The sequence below is a fragment of the Panthera leo genome, chromosome B1, assembly GCF_018350215.1.
Source record: "Panthera leo isolate Ple1 chromosome B1, P.leo_Ple1_pat1.1, whole genome shotgun sequence".
NCBI classification, from domain to species: domain Eukaryota; kingdom Metazoa; phylum Chordata; class Mammalia; order Carnivora; family Felidae; genus Panthera; species Panthera leo.
The window spans coordinates 126,263,508-126,275,680 of record NC_056682.1 but is presented as its reverse complement, the minus strand read 5'-3'; the positions used below and the strand labels follow the sequence as shown (position 1 = coordinate 126,275,680).

The window sequence follows — 12,173 nt, the reverse complement described above, 5'->3', positions numbered from 1 at the left end:
ATCCACAGAATAACCCAGTGAGAGAGGTGGTAAGCTCTTTTACAGATGAAGAAGTTAATTCAGAGAAGTTATTTAACTTGTACTGACTTATGTTGTGAAGATAGTATTGAGATATGAGTCTTGCTTGGTTCCAAATAAATTCATGCAATTTTAATTTTCTTGATATTATGCACTCTCCTTGTAATGGAGGTAGATGAGTAGGAAATATACCCATTTCTCAAATGAGAAAACTGAGGCATAGAAAAGGCCAAGATTTCAAGTACAATAGAAAGGACAATGAACTAGTAGTCAACCTTTTCTTTCTTTCCTGTTTGTATATAAAGAAGATTCATCTATATCAGATTCTATACTGAAGTGTCCTATGGTGGTGATACCAGGAGGCTAGTGGAGTGCATTCTGACTTTTCTGCCTATCTTGTACTTAAGCCAGAAAAGCTGTACTTTTATTTGGTTATATATATTGGGCTTTGGAATACATTCAAGTGTAACCAAGGGTTATAATAACTAACCTACTTTGGTAACAAAAATTTGGGCTTTCAGGGTTGGTTTGCTGCTTTACTTTTATTCTAGGTGAGATCATAAATCACTGCTCTATTATATTTTTCTATAAAATGAAGTGTCAGCATCTCTCTCTCTCTTTTTTTTTTTGGTAGTAAAAATGTAATGAGAATTAAGTTATGGCAGTGTATATTGATCTTGAAGAGTGTTTTTAGTAAAACCATGTGTTCGGTTTCTGCAAGTAGTTATGATGAAATTTTTTGTCTAAAGCATTTCAGCTGTAGTAATAGTTGAGTCCATGTGTAGATATTTATGCTCTGTATTTTAAAAAGTTTAGTTATTTTTGAGAGAATGTGCATGGTCGTGCACAACATGCGAGAAGCAGGGCGGGAGCAGAGAGAGAAAGAGAGGGAGAGACTGAGAATCCAAAGCAGGCTTGGAGTTGTCATTGCAGAGCCCAGTGTGGGGCTCGAACTCACAAACAGTGAGAACCTGAGCTGAAGTCAGATACTTAACCAACTGAGCTATCCAGGTGCCCCTATGCTCCATATTTTTGGTAACTAAAGAAAATAAATTTAAATGATAGAATGAGGGATTTTGTTAGACTAATAGGAAATTGTGATAGTTTGACATAGACCAAGTTATTATTTGTCTAACAAGAAAACTTAAAAATAAAAAAGATTTTACTAATGATTTAAAAAATGTTGATGTTACATAAAGTCTGTCTAGATGACCTGTAAGATCTGTGTAATTCTTTGATTTCTCAAGATTTTCATATCCAGTTTTATCACACATATACTACAGCAAATATTCAGATTGCAGCAAATATCTTTGGTGGCTTGAAATGGAAAATTGTAATTATCTGAAGTGGATCTTTTATCTAGTGCTATTTTTACAAGGCTGCGCCACCTCTACAGATGTTCTTTCCAAATAACTGGTTCCTTACAGCCGTACTCCTTGATATTCCAGCACATTTTAACTGCTGGTCTTCTTCAGAACTCACAGAAGACACATAATTCAACAAGAAAAGCAGCGAGTCATGCCACATCTTGTTTTTGTAAGAACACCAAAACATAAGCATATGTCAGTGTTTGCTTTGGGGTAGGTTTCCCTAGAAAACAAGAGATCAGTGAGATGCTGAATTGCAATTTTATGTGACAAGACAGCTGAAAATAAGGCCGTGTGTGAAAGAAGCCAAACTCTTAGATGTTACGCTTGTCAAAATGGGAGCAAAAATTATAATGCAAGTTTAATTTCCTTAAATGTGGATCTCAACATGAATTGAGGTATGTAGCTCACCCACAGCCTTGGGTGTGGCCTATGAACATAGCTGTTAACTCTGATCTATAATTTTTATATTTTATTGCCATGTGTGACTGGGTTTTTGGATTGCAACATTGATGCAAATGAGAGAGAAGGAAACATGTCAGATATACCATAGCATACATGTTTTTGGCTTTGGCTATTTGCATCTTCATAACTTTTTTTGTTGTTTATAGAATTCAGTAAGTTGGCTACACTGCTAGAGAAAGTTTTAATATGCTGGGTTTCTTCATGGGGATTGGGAACTGAGCTTGTTCTCTGGCCAGTCTGTGATAGTTTCTTATCTGTGTTGATTGTGATGGTTTCAGAGGCATCCGAGGCCCAAACTATCCCCCAATGTTACCTCTGAGGGCAAAGACACATAATTGCATGCCGTGGTGAGCCTAGGTGTTGTCCTTGTACCTTGGATTCAGTAAAGTCGATGAGTGGAATTTAGAAGAGTCATTGACTTCACCTTGGTAATTCAATACTTTCTCCTTCATCTGACTTCTCAGAAACACACGTAGGCATCACCAAGCATGGGATTGTTGCTAGCTGAAAGAACTGTTTATAGGACAAGTAGGCTTTAGTTCCACTCTGGGGATAGAGGAGTGATTCTGAATATTGTGAATGATTTAGAATGGGATTATCTCTTTCATTTCCCATTATCCCCAAACTCCCCCATTCTTCTGGTAGCCAAGAACTGACATTTTCTGTAATTAGACTAGGTGGCTTTCACAAACTATCGTATTTAATGTCAGATTCTTCTCTCATAAAACTCTGGAGCCTGGAAGATGATTATAGTTGTCATTTATGTCCAGTTTTCATGTCAAGAAGGATGATAAATATCATAGTTGACACTATCATTCTATTTATGTGGCATGTACTATTATAAGCCCCTTACATTTTTTTTCATTTAGTTTTCACAATAACCGTATAAGATAGATAAGTATTATTACTACTCTTACTTGACAAGTGAAGAGATAGTAAATGGAGGGGCTAGGTTAGAATCTGGACAATCAGCTCTTAACTCTGTGAGGTACTGGACATTCTAGATGTTTGCGTTTCCCTAAGCTTGAAGGGACCTTCTGGGCCAGTTGGTCTATAGCCATCTTCTAGGAAAGAACTCTGAAACAGTGATACAGCTCCTGTGTGCACATTACCACCAGGCAGCCCATTCCAGTTAGACAACTCTAATTAAGTCATAGTCCTTTTAATTAAAAATTTCACTGTTGGTATTTATTCAGCAAGAACATTTTATAAAAGCAGCCAAATGAGTTGAGTATCAGAATAGTTATGAAAAAAAAATCATTGTTATCTTGAAAAGAATCAGGAATTTTGATGCCGAAGCTACATAAATACTTTTGTGTTTATTGTAAATTGTTTTGTTTTGTATTTTTTTAAAGATCACAGTGTGGAGCACATTGTATATTTTTCTGTGGACTGGTGCCGATTCTTTGTGAAGTTTCAGGTCCTTCTGTGAATCTCATAAAGTGAGGTAGATATGATAGGAATCACCTATTCCTGTTCTTTAGAGATCTTTTAGGGGATACTTAGCATCAGTATAAGGGAGACATCAGATTAGAGGATGTGTTTTCTCGCACTAAAGAATCTAATATATTTCAGGTTATTTGTCTTCAGAGTTAGGTAGGTATTAGTGTTTGGCTTTTCTAAATTTTTACAAATTATCAAATAGGGAGAATCTCCACCATCTCGTTCAAATTATAGGTCTTGCTAAAGGATATCATGCTTGGAACAATACATATAGTAACCTATGGTCAGCGCCTCTGTTCTTCTCAGTGATTGTAATTCTGCCAGAAACAAATTTAGTGAGGTTGAACTTTATAGACATGCCCTAGTCAAAACACTGTGTTAACTATTGTTCTTGTTAGGTCTGTTTATTTTGTTCTTTTGAGGATATTATTAATGCGGTATTTTTCAAAAATTAAAACTAGTTTGGGGTTCCCGGGTGGCTCAGTTGGTTAAGCATCCGACTTCAGCTCAGGTCAAGGTCTTGCGGGGCACTAGTTCCAGCCCCTCATCGGGCTGTGTGCTGACAGCTCAGAGCCTGGAGCCTGCTTTGGATTCTGTGTCTCCCTCTCTTTCTGCTCCTCTCCCACTTGCACTCTGTTTCCCTCTCTCTCTCTCTCAAAAAAAAAAAAAAAAAAAAATAAACATTGAAAAAATTAAAAATTAAAACTAGTTTAATAGTGTTTAATGAATGGGCTGGTTCAGTTCAGGGAGCTACTATTTGTGTGACTACTGCTATCTAGTCATCATGTTCATTATATGACCTGTCAAGTTTCCAGAACCTTCTGTGTATTCTGCCTTTGAGTCAAGATTAATGTTTATCAAAATGAGGCTTATTATGCATTTAGTTCCTTGAGTCAGGACCAGCATCTCCCTTGCCTCCCTTTTCTGTTTTGTAAATGAAACGGACTAGAACAGACTATGTTTTAATCAATTGCACATGAGAATATGTTTTGTTGATTCATATTTGTACTAGGTAGGTCATGATATAAAATATATTTCTGACTGTATATTATGATTAAAAAGTTTGACAACAGCGGTCTACACCACTGCTACTCACTTGGCAGTCCTTGGACACTGGTGCCAGTGTTCACTCTTCGTTCCCGGTCTGCAGTGAGAGAGGTATTGAAATTGAGAATAAGCATTTAGAAATTTTTGAAGCAATTTGACATTTGATTAGTGGGTTTGTCCCATGGAAAGGTGTAGACCAGCTTCGGGCTTACTGAACCTGTATAATAGTCAGCATACACTGTGAGTTGTGTACTGTTATGAAGCAATATTCGAGGGTCATTTTCTAATGTATTAGATTCAAACAGTGGAGGAGGGAATTCCCTCAGGATAAGAAGCTTACTTTTTGGTAAAATAGGTAGAATGTGTTGCTACTTTGCTATAGTTCCAGATTTTCTTCCTTTGATCAAGCCCCACATCGTTGACAGTGTGGAGCCTGCTTGGGATTCTCTCTCTCCCTGTTTCTCTGCCCTTCTCCCTCTCACCTCTCAAAAATGAATAAGTAAACTTAAAAAAAAAAAAATAATAATACTTTGTTAACAGTGGGAAGCTTTGGAATTCTAATTTAGCCTGTTTTTACAACAAAATCCATTAAATTAATCAGAAATTTAAGCAATACTATTTTATTTTACAAAACAAAATTCAGTGTCTATAAACAAAATAGTTTCTTAATAAATAAAGGAAAGATTGAATATATTTCAGTCCTTTCAATATGATAGTATAAATGTGAAGTTAATCACAAATAATATAAGAACTTTAAAGAAATGAACAAATATTTTAATGTTTGCTGGCTTTAAATTTTCCTTTTTTAGATTTAGATATTATTATTATATTGAATACTTTGAACTAATTTAATGAGATTCAGTGATGAGGATGTTGGACAAGATTCTACTACTGAACTGATAAATGTGAAATTAGGGTATCATTTTAAAGTAAACAAGGATAGACCTGATTTATCTATGGCTAAAATAGCCACAGTTGATCATTAATTTTTAAATTCCTGGACTCTGAGTAACTACGTCCAGATTTTTGAAAGACCTAAACACACCCCAAATTATTTTTTGAGAGTTAAACAAATGGAAAAACCTAAGTTGAGACTCTAAAGAATGAAAAGTTTTCATTCCTGTGCTTTCCACAAGACAGCCGACTGACTTTGTTTTCCTAATAAGGCTATGCTAAATACTGGAGTGCTTGTCCTCTTGAATTTTATTGAAATACCTAAAAATACCCACTTTACAAAAAAGGTTGCAATCTAGTGTGTTTAGCCTAGACAAAAATAGAAAAAGAGATGTATCTGGAAAAAGTTAGTGGCAAAATTGTGCCTCCAGTATTCATTCGTATAGGACAGAGCGCATACAAATGTGAACTTCAAAGAGCATTCATTATGTCACACTTTGGATGTATGAAGAACAAATTAGGTATCTTGCTGTTTTCCATTTGTACTTGGTTTGTCTTGATAGATTTAAGATTTGGGGCAAGATTTAGTCCCCCTCTCTTCCCTTCTTCTGTAGTTAGTAAGTAGGCTTATACAGGCTAATTTTTTGCTTAACACTGTATTTAGACTTAATCTTTAATTTCAGATTTGGATTAAACTTTCTTACAAAATAAAGTGCTATGTTTAGGAATCCTTTTCCATCTCACTTAGAGGAGTAGAAGACCAGGTCCTTATATTGGCATAAAGTAGCCTATGTGCTCTGGTTCCCAGTTCTCTGTCTCTCTGGCTGTGCCTCTACCACCCTCCCTGCTGTTCTAGCCCCATTCTAGCCTCACTGGCACATTCCTGCCTATGAGACGTTACACTTGCTATTTGCTTGGTCTGGAGTTCTCTACTTCAGGTCTCTGCTCAGATTTCATCTTATTGTAGAGGCCTTCTCTGCCGTCTCTATATAAAATGACATATCCCTGTCCCTGTCTTGCTTTACTAGACTCCATTGCGCTCATTACTGTGTGGACATACTTGTTTCATTTTATTCTGCCTCTCCCAAGTAGACAGTAAGCTCCCTTGCAATAGATAGTTTGTTTTATTCATTACTGTTTCCCCACCTCCTACAATAGTCGCCTGTGTTACAAGCTCAATGAATATTTGTGGAATTAATAAGTTAATGAAATAAATTAATTTAAGGAAATTATAACACAGGTACTGCCCTTGAACTTGAAGTGGCATTGCGTATAAGACATATTGGTCAGGAATGAGAAGGTGCTTAAAATAATTTATGATAGGGGCACCTGGGTGGCTCAGTCGGTTAAGCATCCAACTTCAGCTCAGGTCATGATCTCACACTTCGTGAGTTCGAGACCCGCGTCGGGCTCTGTGCTGGCAGCTCAGAGCCTGGAGCCTGCTTCAGATTCTGTGTCTCCCTCTCTCTCTGCCCCTCCCCTGCTCATGCTCTGTCTCTCTCTGTCTCAAAAAAAAAATAAAAAATAAAATAAAAAAAATAATAATTTATGGTAATATAGAAGCCCATACTAAAAACAAATCTGGTGGTTAATGGGAAATAGATTCTGACCATAACATAAAGGGGTGTGTGTGTGTGTGTGTGTTTATTAAAAAATAGCAGCTGATTCAAAAAGAATTGAACACTATCAAAAATGTATTATTCAGTGACTAGTTATATTTGTAGGTATATTTATGTATGTAGATATATATTCAGTAACTAGGTATATATGATATATAGCCAAAACCTAAATGAACCATCATGGTTATTTTTGTAATCTTACATGCTCACTATAACCACTGTATATCAAAGGCATACATCAGATCTGTAGTCTGATTCATTATTGGTAGCATATCACCATTGATAGTTGTAATGGGGACCATGATGCCTGTTCCTTTATTTTCTTAAGATGGGTGAAGAAGAGGAGATAGAAACACGCGGTTCTTGACATACCCACAGGAAGATCTTGTGATGTGGTATCTCGGGATCTACATGGCCACTAACTTCAGAAGCTGGTTGCAATTTTGAGCAGAACACCCAGTTTAGCACCATAGATAATGTTCATTAAGGAGCCTCCAGCTCCATCCTGCTGGAAAATGAGGTTATTAGAAAATTTATTTTGCTATGGGGAAAAATACTTCTCTTCTCTGGAAAAATATGGAAGAATTGTTTGAAGGCTCCATAATATTCTTAAAAGGCAGAGGGTTGGAATTGCTTTTAAAGCATATGGAGAACTTGGGTTCAAATCTTGGTTCTGCCATTTTGAAATTTAAATTGTGGCCAAATTATTTAACTCCTTTGAGCTTCTGTTTCCTATATTTAAAGTGAGAACAATATTAGTCTCTCAGGAAGAGTAGGTGAGATAATTCAATAGGCCAAATGAAATTGTTGGCATTTGTTGGTAGTCAACAAGTGATACTTTTTCATCCATCTAGTTTGTTGTTGTTTTCTCTTGAAACTTATCCTGGTAGATAATTCGGTTTGAGTATAACAGTATGTAATAAGAAACAATAATTTCTAGAGCTGTAGGATCAAATCTTCTATATAAGGAGTAGAAAAGTACTACGTGTCACTGCTGAGTTTGTGTGAATCACAGAGGTGTGTTATAGTCATGACCTCATTTTATCCTCAAAACAGTTCCTCAGCAGAAGGAACAAAGAAACTGTAGAGTAGCTAATTTATTTTTTGGTAGACTTGCAACATTCATTTAGCTATTTCTCTGTTTCTAAAAGAATTCCTCTATCAATGAAGAGCTTGATGAGAGAAAGACTGAATGTGAAAAGCAGGCTCTCTCTGTCTTTTTAGGGCTCTAAGCTTTTCTAAACGGAAGAAGAAAGTAAGTAAACATTAGGTTTATGAATTGTGCCTGCTTTTATACTACTTTTATTCTATTCTCTAGTATCTGATACTTATCAGGGTTTTAGTGAAGCAGTTAGTTTTCTATGCATTTTGAGAAGTCTTTGAAAATCCAGTTATGCATATATTTTGTTACTGATGCCTATTTTCCTAATACAAATGTTAACTGCATTTGTTATTCAAAGATATTTTAATAGTAGTATTGAAAGAGCCAGAAAAATGTGGGTGTATAAATGGAACTCCTAAATTTTCAAAGGCAGATTATTTACTTTGCAAATCCTATTATTTTTATATTAGCAGTGAAGTACTGTGTTGATAAAAATACATTTTTTCCTCCTGATTGGAGCTGGAGGAGAAGATATTTTAAATACAAGTGATTAACATTATGCCGAAAGAAAGATATAAACATTTTAGGTTTTCAGAGAATGCAACTCTGTTATCAATTGGTTGTTTACATCAGTCCAGAAAGTATTACCATCCATGCCTGATATCAGAAAGAAAGTATAGAGTTTTGTGGACAAGAGTGGGAAAGAAAGAAATTGACTGTTCAGCTTCTCTTACAGAATGCATGGTGTATCCTTTTTCCTTGCTGTTTTAGAATTTTTAAAAAATTGTATTACTAATAGTTTCATTTAGTAGAATATGTAGAAGAAGATGAGAGAGGTTTTTTTAAATTTTTTTATTAAAAAAATTTTTTTTAATGTTTATTTTTGAGAGAAGAGAGAGAAGACAAGAGTACAAGCAGGGAGGGGAAGAGAGAGAGGGAGATGTAGAATCTGAAGCAGGCTCCAGGCTCAGTTGTCAGCACAGAGCCCAGTGCGGGCTTGAACTCACCAACAGTGAGATCATGACCTGAAAACCAAGGTAAGATGCTTAACTGACTGAGCCACTTGGGCACCCTTGTTTTGTTTTTTAAAGTAGGCTCCATGTTGGGGCGCCTGTTCAGCTCAGATCATGATCTGGCAGTTCGTGAGTTAGAGCCCCACGTCATGCTCTGTGCTGACAGCTCAGAGCCTGGAGCCTGCTTCAGATTCTGTGTCTCCCTCTCTCTGCCCCTTCCCCGCTCATGCTCTGTCTCTCTCTGTCTCTCAAAAATGAATAAACGTTAAAAAAAAAAAAAAATTAAATTGGGCTCTATGCCCAATGTGGGGCTTGAACTCACAACACTGAAATCAAGAGTTGTATGTTGTACTGACTGAATCAGACAGGTGTCCTGAGATAGGTTTTTAGTAGCCTTTATCATGTATTCGCAAATGAATTGAGGGTGCTGAGTAGTGGAGTTGAAAATAGTGCTTAAAATGTCATCTTTAATCAAACAGCATTAACCCTGTCCCTTCACCAAGCTTCAGTATCAGTGCCAGCCATGCGGTGTGAATTGTATTTGAACCGGGTGATTTGGAAGTTTAGATGGGTCATTCGATTACAAGTAATATGAAAGTTTGAGGTAGAGGGGTTACAAGGAATTGACAAGTAGCAACCACAGAAAGACTAATGAGAAGCTAAACTCATTTCTTATACCTGTCAGTGTCTGAACAAATTGTGATTAGGATTATTTTTTTTTAAGGCAGCATGATTGTGAGGCTCAGAGTCCAAAAGAGCTGTGGTCATGTAGGATTATTTCCTAGAAAGTTTGTTATAATCAAAACCATCGAAGTGATCTAAACCAGAGGTTGGCCAAATTTAGCCCCTTGCCCATGCCTGTTTATATGAATAAAATTTTATTGGCACACAGGCACGTTCATTCAATTATATTTGCATCATCCTTCTTGCTCTGATAACAGAGCTATGTAGTTAAATTTAGTATCAACCATCTAGCACTTTACAGTAAAGTTAGCCATTTCTTAATGGGCAATATAAAATAGATTCTTTATTTAAAACTTCTGTTGAAATAGGGGCGCCTGGATGGCTCAGTCGGTTGAGCGTCTGACTTTGGCTCAGGTCACGATCTCACAGTTTGTGAGTTCAAGCCCTGTGTCGGGCTCTGTGCTGACAGCTCAGAGCCTGGAGCCTGCCTCAGATTCTGTTTCTCCCTCTCTCTCTGCCCCATCCCCACTCATGCTCTCTCTCTGTCTTAAAAAAATAAATAAAAACATTAAAAAAAATTTTTAAACTTCTGTTGAAATAGTATTTACACTATAAAAGAATTTTACCTATAATAAGAACATACTATCCCGAACTTTGAAAATTCCTTTTATTTAAACTCGAATGCGTCAGGGCACCTGGGTGGCTCAGACGGTTAAGCATCCGACTTCTGCCCAGGACATGATCTCATAGTTTGTGAGTTTGAGCTCCATGTCAGGCTCTGTGCTGATAGCTCAGAGCCTGGAGACTGCTTCAGATTCTGTGTCTCTTTGTCTGTCTCTCTCTCTCTCTCCCCTTCCCCTGCTTGCACTCTTTCTCTCTCTCAAAAAAACAAATATTAAAATAAAAATTTCTCATTAAAAAATAAATACATAAACTCAAAACACATCTAAAATGTTACACAGTCTTTAACAGTCTTTTTGGTAGAAGTTATTTTATAAATACTAGTTAGAAAAATGCAGTTTTTAAAAAATGATTCTGAGGTTATTTTGAGTGTGGAAATGAGGTACAATGGACAGACAAAACTTTCCCTGTTAAAAATGTTCTTGTGGAAATAAATGTTGAGTAAAAAATAAATTTCTTCCATCTAGAATCAAGTAGAATAATGTGAAATTTTGCATTTGTCACTATATGAAACTATCTTGCTATCTGCCTCCTTCATTAGAATGTAGATTCCAGGCAGGGACCTTCTTTGACTTGTTTATCACTATATTCCCAACAATTGGAACAGTGCCTATAGCTTCATAACTATTGATGACTGGACAGATGAAAGTATGTCTTAAGTGCAAGATGTCAATCAAGTGACATACAAAACTGTCACCAAAACTAGTTATTCAAATTGATCAGTATTCAGTTTGCATTTATGAAGATCTTAATAACATTGAATTTGTGAACTTCAACCATAAAAAATAAAGCAGCATACTGTGAGAAGAAGAAATATTTGTTAATTCGTTGGCTCCTTCTGGGTGAGATGGATATAATAGAGGAAGGAAAATGTGGACATTGGCATTAATCTTGGCATTAGCAGTCTAAATTATTTAACACTTCTGGACTTTATTTCTGAAACTTAATGTACTGTATGTAAGGCCTTTAATTCAGTATTGAGCTCCTAGTAAGGTCCCAGTAAATGTTAATGTAATGTAATGCTTGCTGATGCTGTCATTATTTGTATAATGGGAAATACTTTATCATTTTAAGTTTAGCCTAGTGCTCTCTCCTTTATTGTGTCTTCCAGACCGCAGCCCCGCCCTGCTCCCAAATAGTGTAACCATGTGGGTCCTTTACTACCTTGCTCCCTCACTCTGTCTTTCTCTGGCTTGGTTTAGAATTGGTTGATGAAAATTTCTTCTCAAACCCCATCTATGACCATCTCAGAAGGATTTTACAACAAAAACCTCATCCTTCCATATGGAAGTAATTATCAAGTGGCAATTGCTTGTTCTGGATTTATCAGAGCCATACCCAGTTTCAAGCCAAACCCAAGCAGAGGGGCTCTAAAGCAATTCCCTTACCTCTGTCTTCCTACCTTCTGCCTCTCACTGTTTAGAATCCGTCCAGCTTTGGGTTCTTTCTTCCTTGCTAGGGGAAGACATGTACTCTGTTAGTTCCCATGGTAAGATAGAGAAGATGCAGGGTGAGAGAGAAATTGGAAGTGAGACTGTGTATATGAGTGCATGTGAGCACAATCTTTTATATAAGCTAAAAGATATTATGGTATACTGATACCTAACTTTTTTGTACTTTTATTTATAGAAAATTTAATCTCTATGTATTCCCACATCCTTTAGAGAAAAGCACTGATACCTTGCCATAAGTGATTTAAATGTTTAAGGTTTGAGTTTGCAATAGAATAGACTGGAAGTACACAATAAAATATGGGGAAATTGTTTAAGGAGACATCTCTCTGCACACTTGAGTGCTCACTTTTTCCCCTCTGGAGTTGCTTTGTTATTGCAAATTGACA

General features: G+C 36.4%; 1 protein-coding gene across 9 annotated transcripts in view; it reads left to right on the top strand.

Annotated features, from left to right (window-relative positions):
- PDLIM5 (PDZ and LIM domain 5) overlaps positions 1 to 12,173 on the top strand; it is a 219,392-nt gene that overhangs the window by 103,183 nt on the left and 104,036 nt on the right. The window lies entirely within an intron of this gene.